The sequence below is a fragment of the Coregonus lavaretus genome (genome assembly GCF_964263955.1).
Source record: "Coregonus lavaretus genome assembly, chromosome: 10".
Classification (NCBI taxonomy): Eukaryota; Metazoa; Chordata; class Actinopteri; order Salmoniformes; family Salmonidae; genus Coregonus; species Coregonus lavaretus.
The window spans coordinates 60,527,982-60,536,932 of NC_139997.1; the positions used below are offsets into that span (position 1 = coordinate 60,527,982).

At 41.4% G+C, this 8,951-nt stretch overlaps 1 protein-coding gene across 1 annotated transcript in view; it reads left to right on the top strand.

The window, feature by feature from the left end:
- LOC311135625 (forkhead box protein O1-A-like) overlaps positions 1-8,417 on the top strand; it is a 90,328-nt gene extending 81,911 nt beyond the window's left edge. The window contains exon 4 of the mRNA XM_084169655.1: positions 120-8,417. The gene's annotated coding sequence lies outside the window, so the exon portion shown is untranslated. The remainder of the gene's footprint in view (positions 1-119) is intronic.
- The last annotated feature ends 534 nt before the right edge of the window (positions 8,418-8,951 follow it).

Below are 8,951 nucleotides of genomic sequence, written 5' to 3' on the forward strand. Positions count from 1 at the left end.
ATAATATATTTACTTTTAAATTATGTGGGTGAGTGTCTCAAACCATGTGTGGTAAATGTTTTAAAATCCTATAATTATGCAGTTATTGATGGTTTTATATTTTTGTTTTTTTTCTCCAGATTTTTCATTAAGAGAATGGGAAAGTCTAAAGAAACCATTGCCCCTCTCCAGAGGACTATCATCAACCCGTCCCAATTCTGTCACTATCCATTGCAGATCTGTAAGGTCGAAGAAATAAGGTGGAAGCTCCATCACTAAACTGTGTTTACCTATCTAGACCCTTTCGATTTGCAAAGATTGAAGGGTTAGGGCCAAGGGTAAGGGGTAAGGAGTGAATTGGGACTGCGCTGGCTGAGACTGCCTGTTTGGAGGGAAAGTCTGGTCTGAAGTTGGCTTTGTAAATATAGCAGCACTCGACTCGGCACAATATCACTCACTTCAACAGGACTTGGAAGACGATGGAGACTTATTTTACAGATTCTTAAAGCAATGTTTTATTGTGAAATATTTTTTGTGTTTATTATGTTATTTTAGTTTTTGGGATCTCACATTATGTTTTTGCGAGTGTGTATTTCTTTTTTTATGTTCAAAATCAGGGCTAGTTTTAGCGCTTCAAAAATAACTGGAATGGAGTCGGTTCTATTTCACATTCAAGTGGGATCTGTCCCACCCTTCAGGGTGCTTTTCAACAAGGTTGTCAAAAAGCGTTTTACATATTATGTATGGCTAAGATATTATTGATGTAAATATGCTACAATACTTCAAACATACAGTGCATTCGGAAAGTATTCAGACCACTCGACTTTTTCCACATTTTATTACATTACATCCTTATTCTAAAATGAATTAAATTGTTTTTTCCCTCATCAATCTACACACAATACCCCATAATGACAAAGCAAAAAAAAAGGGTTTTGTAAGTTTTTGCAATTGTATAGGAAATATCACATTTACATATGTATTCAGACCCTTTACTCAGTACTTTGTTGAAGCACCTTTGGCAGTGATTACAGCCTCGAGTCTTCTTGGGTATGACGCTACAAGCTTGGCACACACGTATTTGGGTACTTTCTCCCATTCTTCTCTGCAGATCCTCTCAAGCTCTGTCAGGTTGGATGGGGAGCATCGCTGCACAGCTATTTTCAGGTCTCTCCAGAGATGTTCGATCACGTTCAAGTCCGGGCTCTGGCTGGGCCACTCAAGTACATTCAGAGACTTGTCCTGAAGCCACTCCTGTGTTGTCTTGGCTGTGTGCTTAGTGTCTTTGTCCTGTTGGAAGGTCAACCTTCGCCCCAGTCTGAGGTCCTGAGCGCTCTGGAGCAGGTTTTCGTTAAGGATCTCTCTGTACTTTGCTCCGTTCATCTTTCCCTCGATACTGACAAGTCTCCCAGTCCCTGCTGCTGAAAAACATCCCCACAGCATGAAGCTGCCACCACCATGCTTCACCGTAGGGATGGTGCCGAGTTCCTCTAGACGTGACGTTTGGCATTCAGGCCAAAGAGTTCAAACGTGGCTTCATCAGACCAGATAATCTTGTTTCTCATGGTCTGAGAGTCCTTTAGGTGCCTTTTGGCAAACCCTAAGCGGGCTGTCATGTGCCTTTTACTGAGGAGTGGCTTCCGTCTGGACGCTCTACCATAAAGGCCTGATTGGTGGAGTGCTGCAGAGATGATTGTCCTTCTGGAATGTTACCCCATCTCCACAGAGGAACTCTGAAGTTCTGTCAGAGTGATCATCGGGTTCTTGGTCACCTCCCTGACCAAGGCCCTTCTCCCCCGATTGCTCAGTTTGGCCGGGCGGCCAGCTCTAGGAAGAGTCTTGGTGGTTCCAAACTTCTTCCATTTAAGAATGATGAAGGCCACTGTGTTCTTGGGGACCTTCAATGCTGCAGACATTTTTTGGTACCATTCCCCAGATCTGTGCCTCGACACAATCCTGTCTCAAATCAAATCAAATGTTATTTGCCACATGCGCCGAATACAACAGGTGTAAACCTTACAGTGAAATGCTTACTTACAAGCCCTTAACCAACAATGCAGTTTTAAGAAAAAAAAAAAAAGTGTTAAGTAAAAAATAGATAAGTAACAAATAAAAATAGCAAAGAATTAAAGAGCAGCAGTAAAATTAAATAACAGTAGGGAGGCTATATACAGGGGGTACCGGTACAGAGTCAATGTGCGGGGGCACCGGTTAGTCAAGGTAATTGAGGTAATATGTACATGTGGGTAGAGTTAAAGTGACTATGCATAGATAAGAAACAGAGTAGCAGCAGCATAAATATTCTGGGTAGCCATGATTAGCTGTTCGGGAGTTTTTTCCTGTAGTCCACAATAATCTCCTTTGTCTTGATCACGTTGAGGGAGAGGTTGTTATCCTGGCACCACACGGCCAGGTCTCTGACCTCCTCCCTATAGGCTGTCTCATCGTTGTCGGTGATCAGGCCTACCACTGTTGTGTCGTCTGCAAACTTAATGATGGTGTTGGAGTTGTGCCTGGCCATGCAGTCATGGGTGAACAGGGAGTACAGGAGGGGACTGAGCACGCTTCCCTGAGGGGCCCCCGTGTTGAGGCTCAGCGTGGCAGATGTGTTGTTAACTACCCTTACCACCTGGGGGCGGCCCGTCAGGAAGTCCAGGGTCCAGTTGCAGAGGGAGCTTTGAGGGTAATATGGTGTTGAACGCTGAGCTGTAGTCAATGAATAGCATTCTCACGTACAGTTGAAGGCGAAAGTTTACATACACAGGTTGGAGTCATTAAAACTCGTTTTTCAACCACTCCACAAATTTCTTGTTAACAAACTATAGTTTTGGCAAGTCGGTTAGGACATCTACTTTGCGCATGACAGAAGTAATTTTCCCAACAATTGTTTACAGACAGATTATTTCACTTATAATTCACTGTATCACAATTCCGGTGGGTCAGAAGTTTACATACACTAAGTTGACTGTGCCTTTAAACAGCTAGGAAAATTCCAGAAAAGGATGTCGTGGCTTTAGAAGCTTCTGATAGGCTAATTGACATAATTTGAGTCAATTGGAGGTGGACCTGTGTATGTATTACAAGGCCTACCTTCAAACTCAGTGCCTCTTTGCTTGACATCATGGGAAAATCAAAAGAAATCAGCCAAGACCTCAGAAAAAATGTGTAGACCTCCACAAGTCTACTTCATCCTTGGGAGCAATTTCCAAACACCTGAAGGTACCACGTTCATCTTAACAAACAATAGTTCGCAAGTATAAACACCATGGGACCACACAGCCGTCATACCGCTCAGAAAGGAGACGCATTCTGTCTCCTAGAGATGAACATACTTTGGTGCAAATCAATCCCAGAACAACAGCAAAGGACCTTGTGAAGATGCTGGGGGAAACAGGTAAAAAAGTATATATATCCACAGTAAAACGAGTCCTATATCGACATAACCTGAAAGGCCGCTCAGCAAGGAAGAAGCCACTACTCCAAAACCGGCATAAAAAAAGCCAGACTACAGTTTGCAACTGCACATGGGGACAAAGATCGTACTTTTTGGAGAAATGTCCTCTGGTCTGATTAAACAAAAATAGAACTGTTTGGCCATAATGGGCTCCCGAGTGGCGAAGCGGTCTAAGGCACTGCATCTCAGTGCTTGAGGCGTCACTACAGACCCCCTGGATTCCAGGCTGTATCACAACCGGCCGTGATTGGGAGTCCCATAGGGCGGCGCACCATTGGACCAGTGTCGTCCGGGTTTGGCCGGTGTAGGCCATCATTGTAAATAAGAATTTGTTCTTAACTGACTTGCCTAGTTAAATAAAATAATAAAATAAAATAATGACCATCGTTATGTTTGGAGGAAAAAGGGGGTCGCATGCAAGCTGAAGAACACCATCCCAACCATGAAGCATGGGGGTGGCAGCATCATGCTGTGGGTGTGCTTTGCTGCAGGAGGGACTGGTGTTCTTCGGCATCATGAGGAAGGACAATTATGTGGATATATTGAAGCAACATCTCAAGACATCAGTCAGGAAGTTAAAGCTTGGTCGCAATGGGTCTTCCAAATGGACAATGACCCCAAGCATACTTCCAAAGTTGTGGCAAAATGGCTTAAGGACAACAAAGTCAAGGTATTGGAGTGGCCATCACAAAGCAATGCTACTAAATACTAATTGAGTGTATGTAAACTTCTGACCCACTGGGAATTTGATGAAATAATAAAAGCTGAAATAAATCATTCTCTCTACTATTATTCTGACATTTCACATTCTTAAAATAAAGTGGTGATCCTAACTGACCTAAGACAGGGAATTTTTTACTAGGATTAAATGTCAGGAATTGTGAAAAACTGAGTTTAAATGTATTTGGCTAGGGTGTATGTAAACTTCCGATTTCAATTGTAGGTGTTCCTCTTGTCCAGGTGGGAAAGGGCAGTGTGGAGTGCAATAGCGATTGCATCATCTGTGGATCTGTTGGGGCGGTATGCAAATTGGAGTGGTTCTAGAGTTTCTCTGAGCTCTACGAACAATTCCTTCAACCTCATGGCTTGGTTTTTGCTCTGACATGCACTGTCAACTGTATGACCTTATATAGACTGGTGTGTGCCTTTCCAAATCATGTCCAATCAATTGGATTTACCCCAGGTGGACTCCAATCAAGTTGTAGAAACATATCAAGGATGATCAATGGAAACAGGATGCAAAAGGTCTGAATACTTATGTAAATAAGGTATTTTTTAAATTTGTAAATTTTTAATTTACAAAAATTGGTGCAAAAACCTGTTTTTGCTTTGTCATAATGGGATATTGTGTGTAGATTGATGAGCAATTTTTTTTATTTAATCAATCTTTTAATAAGGCTGTAACGTAACAACATTTTGAAAACGTCAAAGGGGTCTGAATACTTTCCGAATGCACTGTATATGCTGTATGCTGTGTGTATATTTGTGATACAGAATATTTTTTTCATATTTCCCTAAAACCAGAAACGTCTTAATTTTTCTCAGTCTGTGCATTTAAAAAGCCTTTCAAACTGACAATATTCTATGTTGAACCATGTACCCAGGAACCAGTCCAGAATAGGAATAGCCATAATCACAGTGACTATATATCAGTGATAGTACATATCAGACTAGTTCAGTGATAATAGATTCAGTGTATTTCAGTGACAGGACAAATCAGAGAGGTGCAGCAAGGGGTTACTTATCCAACATCTCAGGCTATTCTCACCTCAGCATTTCATCACTCTTCCATTCTCTCCCTCTTCAAGTCACTCATGAGTTACGATTCCTAATTCCATCTACTGTTCTCCCATCATCTATCTGATTTTGACAATCAAACTCTCTCTTCCTGGCCTTTCACCATTCAGCTCACTTCCCAATCCACTACTCTTTCTCTCTCCCAATACCAAAATGTTCCTCCCTCCCACTCTCCTGATTTTATCTTTATTCACCTCTCTTTGTGTCTTACTTCTCTGTCTTATTTTCTTCCCTAGCAGCCCTCCACCTTTCCTTCCCTGTTTATCACACACCAAAACATGTTACACAACTAACCTGATGTTTTGGAGTCAGTGTGCTTATTCACCTACAGGTAACTGCCAACATAATAAAACCTATCATGATTAGGAACATGTATAAAAATGCTGGGCAGGCCATTATTTTGGCTACCATGGCTATGCCCCCATAGGATAACAATGCCCCAATCCACATCGCATGAGTGGTCATTGAATGATTTGATGAGCATGAAAACGATGTAAACCATATACCATGGCCATCTCAGTCACTAGATCTAAACTCAATTGAACACTTATGGGAGATTCTGGAGCGGCACCAGAGACAGCATTTTCCAACACCATAAACAAAACACCAAATTATGGAATTTCTTGTGGAAGAATGGTGTCGCATCCCTCCAATAGAGTTCCAGACACTTGTAGAATCTATGCTAAGGTGCATTGAAGCTGTTCTGGCTTGTGGTGGCCCAACACCCTATTGAGAAACTTTATGTTGGTGTTTCCTTTATTATATTATTTTATTAGTCATGTACAGGATAGACATGGTATATATCGTCCAATGAAATGCTTACTTGCAGGTTCCTTCTCGACAATGCAACAACAATAATAAAAGATAAGAATATGTACCTAAAGTAAATTGCTCAGTAGAATGAATAAACATTTTAGCATAAGTATAATACAGGAAGGCACAATTTAGAGTCCAATATTTACACATGTTTTGGAGAAGGGGGGATTGGGGGGCAAGTGTTTAAATTGTGCAGTATTTTGCAATAATAATAAGAGTCTGGTAGCAGCAGTTGTGATGTGTGTAGCATGAATGTGTTTGTGTGTGTATGTGTGTGTGTGTGTGTGTGTGTGTGTTTGTTTGTTTGTGTACGTGTGTGTGTGCATGTCTGTGTGGGTGAGTGAGTGCATGTGTGCTAAGGTGCGTAGAGTCATTGCACGTTGTCAGTCCAGTTCAAGTGTTTTCAACAGTGATGGCTTGTAGATAGAAACTGTCTCTGTTGGTATCAGACCTCATGCTGCAATACTGTCTGCCCGACGGTAAGGGAGTGAACAGCTCGTGTGTGGGGTCCTTGATGATGCTGCGGGTCTTCCTCAGGCACTGTTTCGAGTAAATGTCCTGGATGGGTGGGAGCACGGTCCCAGTGATTTATTTTGGCAGTTACCTGTATATAGTCTCACATTTTGCTTAAAATAGCTGTTACTATTCTGTTCCTATTCATTTAGAACATTATTTTCACGAGATTACATGTTGTGTTGTCCTCCCATTACGACTCGTCAGGAAAGCATGCCGTTTATTAGGCTACAGATGAAATAAGTTATAATGAACTTCACAGGGTGGTGAAAGTGCAAGGTGATGAGCTTGATGTTCTTTTCCAATAAATATCGGGGGTCTTATTCTGGAGACAAGATCATCGATGCTTGGCTGCCGTTTGACAATTCAAAGTAATCTCGTTATTTTGTCCATAATAATCTCATCATGTAGGCTATACCCGCACTGTATCTGCGAGCTGTTGGCTAGAGCGCAAGTGCTAATATCAGAGACTCGCTATATAACACAATTTGTTTTGTGAGACCACCATCAGTAGATTTAAAAATGAAATGGAAATGCATTTAACTTGTATTTTCTATCCTCACACACAGCCTTTTATCCACAATAAGTAAATGATAGAAACAGCTCTGTTAATGCACATATTGTTTTTTAGGCAGATTTTAGAATATTTGCATGAAAATCTGTCGCCAATTGGATGGAAACCTAGCTAGTGACAGTCACTTAATTAGCTATTTTTCTTTTTTTGTAAGTTAATCTAGCGTCCAGCTATCTAAACTTGTAGTAATCATTGTTGAATTACCGACCGGGGGGGCCCCATTGATTTTGTTAGTCACTCTCCCTCAGAGATCATATAAAAAATTACAAACATAGCAGTAAAACTGCATATTTTTCTCTCCGCCCCATGGCAAAATGTGTAGAATTATTGGGCAACATTTTGCTTAGGGCCCCCAAAAGGCAACGGCCGGCTCTGACTGCATGTGTGGGTATGGATGTGGGTACGCAGGCCCGCGAGCCACTGCGGCCTCTCATAATGAGTTTTTGTTGACCCCACCCCCATCAAAGTTGCCCATCCCTGATTTAGAATCTAAGTTTGGGAAAGTGGCTTAGATGTTATTTGTTAGTGGACTTTTTCATTGTAATGTATAGTAAGTCCCCAAGTGACCTGTGAGAGTCTGTGTAGTGCTGGAGTAACCTGTTAGAGGATAAGTCTGCATTCCAAATGGTACCCTATAGGTGCCTTTTGGGTCATAACCTTAATCAGCAGTCTCAAACTCCAGGTCCGGGAGCGATATCAGGCCCGCAAGATGTGTTATTGCACACTCACACACTCATACCTCGATTTTTTATTTTTTCGCCTGTCCTTTTCCTGTCACAGTGCGTAGGGATTGAGTATGGAAAATACGATACAAAACTTTTTTCATAATATACAGTATGGATAAGTTATTGATGCTAGAATGGACTGTTCACAAACCTTACCAGCTATGTGTGTACTGAGTGATATATGTATTATTTCAATTTCTGTTGTTTCCATTTTTTTTGGCTTATTTCAAAATAATAGCCATGACTAACTTTCAGCATACTGTATATATGTGACCTCACTGTAAATAATAATACATTAATGAAAAAATTAAGATAGGGTACGCTGTATCTACAGAGATCCTATCGTGAGTGACTGTTCCCAAATAGTACCCTAGTCCCTACATACAGTGCTTTCGGAAAGTATTCAGACATCTTCCCTTTTTCCACATTTTGTTACATTACAGCCTTGTTCTAAAAAATATATTTTTTAAATCCTCATCAATCTACACACAATACCCCATAATGAGAAAGCGAAAAACTGGTTTTTAGAAATTTTAGCGAATGTATTAAAAATAAAAGACAGAAATACGTTATTTACATAAGTATTCAGACCCTTTGCGATGAGACTCGCAATTGAGCTCAGGTGCATCCTGTTAACATTGATCATCCTTGAGATGTTTCTACAACTTGAATGGAGTCCACCTTGGGTAAATTCAATTGATTGAACATGATTTGGAAAGGCACACACCTGTCTATATAAGGTCCCAGAGTTGAGAGTGCATGTCAGAGCGAAAACCAAGCCATGAGGTCAAAGGAATTGTCGGTAGAGCTCCGAGACAGGATTGTGTCGAGGCACAGATCTGGGGAAGGGTACCAAAAAATGTCTGCAGCATTGAAGGTCCCCAAGAACACAGTGGCCTCCATCATTCTTAAATGGAAGAAGTTTGGAACCACCAAGACTGTTCTTAGAGCTGGCCGCCCGGCCAAACTGAACAATCGGGGGAGAAGGGCCTTGGTCAGGGAGGTGACCAAGAACCCAATAGTCAGAGTTCCTCTTTGGAGAACCTTCCAGAAGGACAACCATCTCTTCCAACCATAATTTCCGAATGCACTG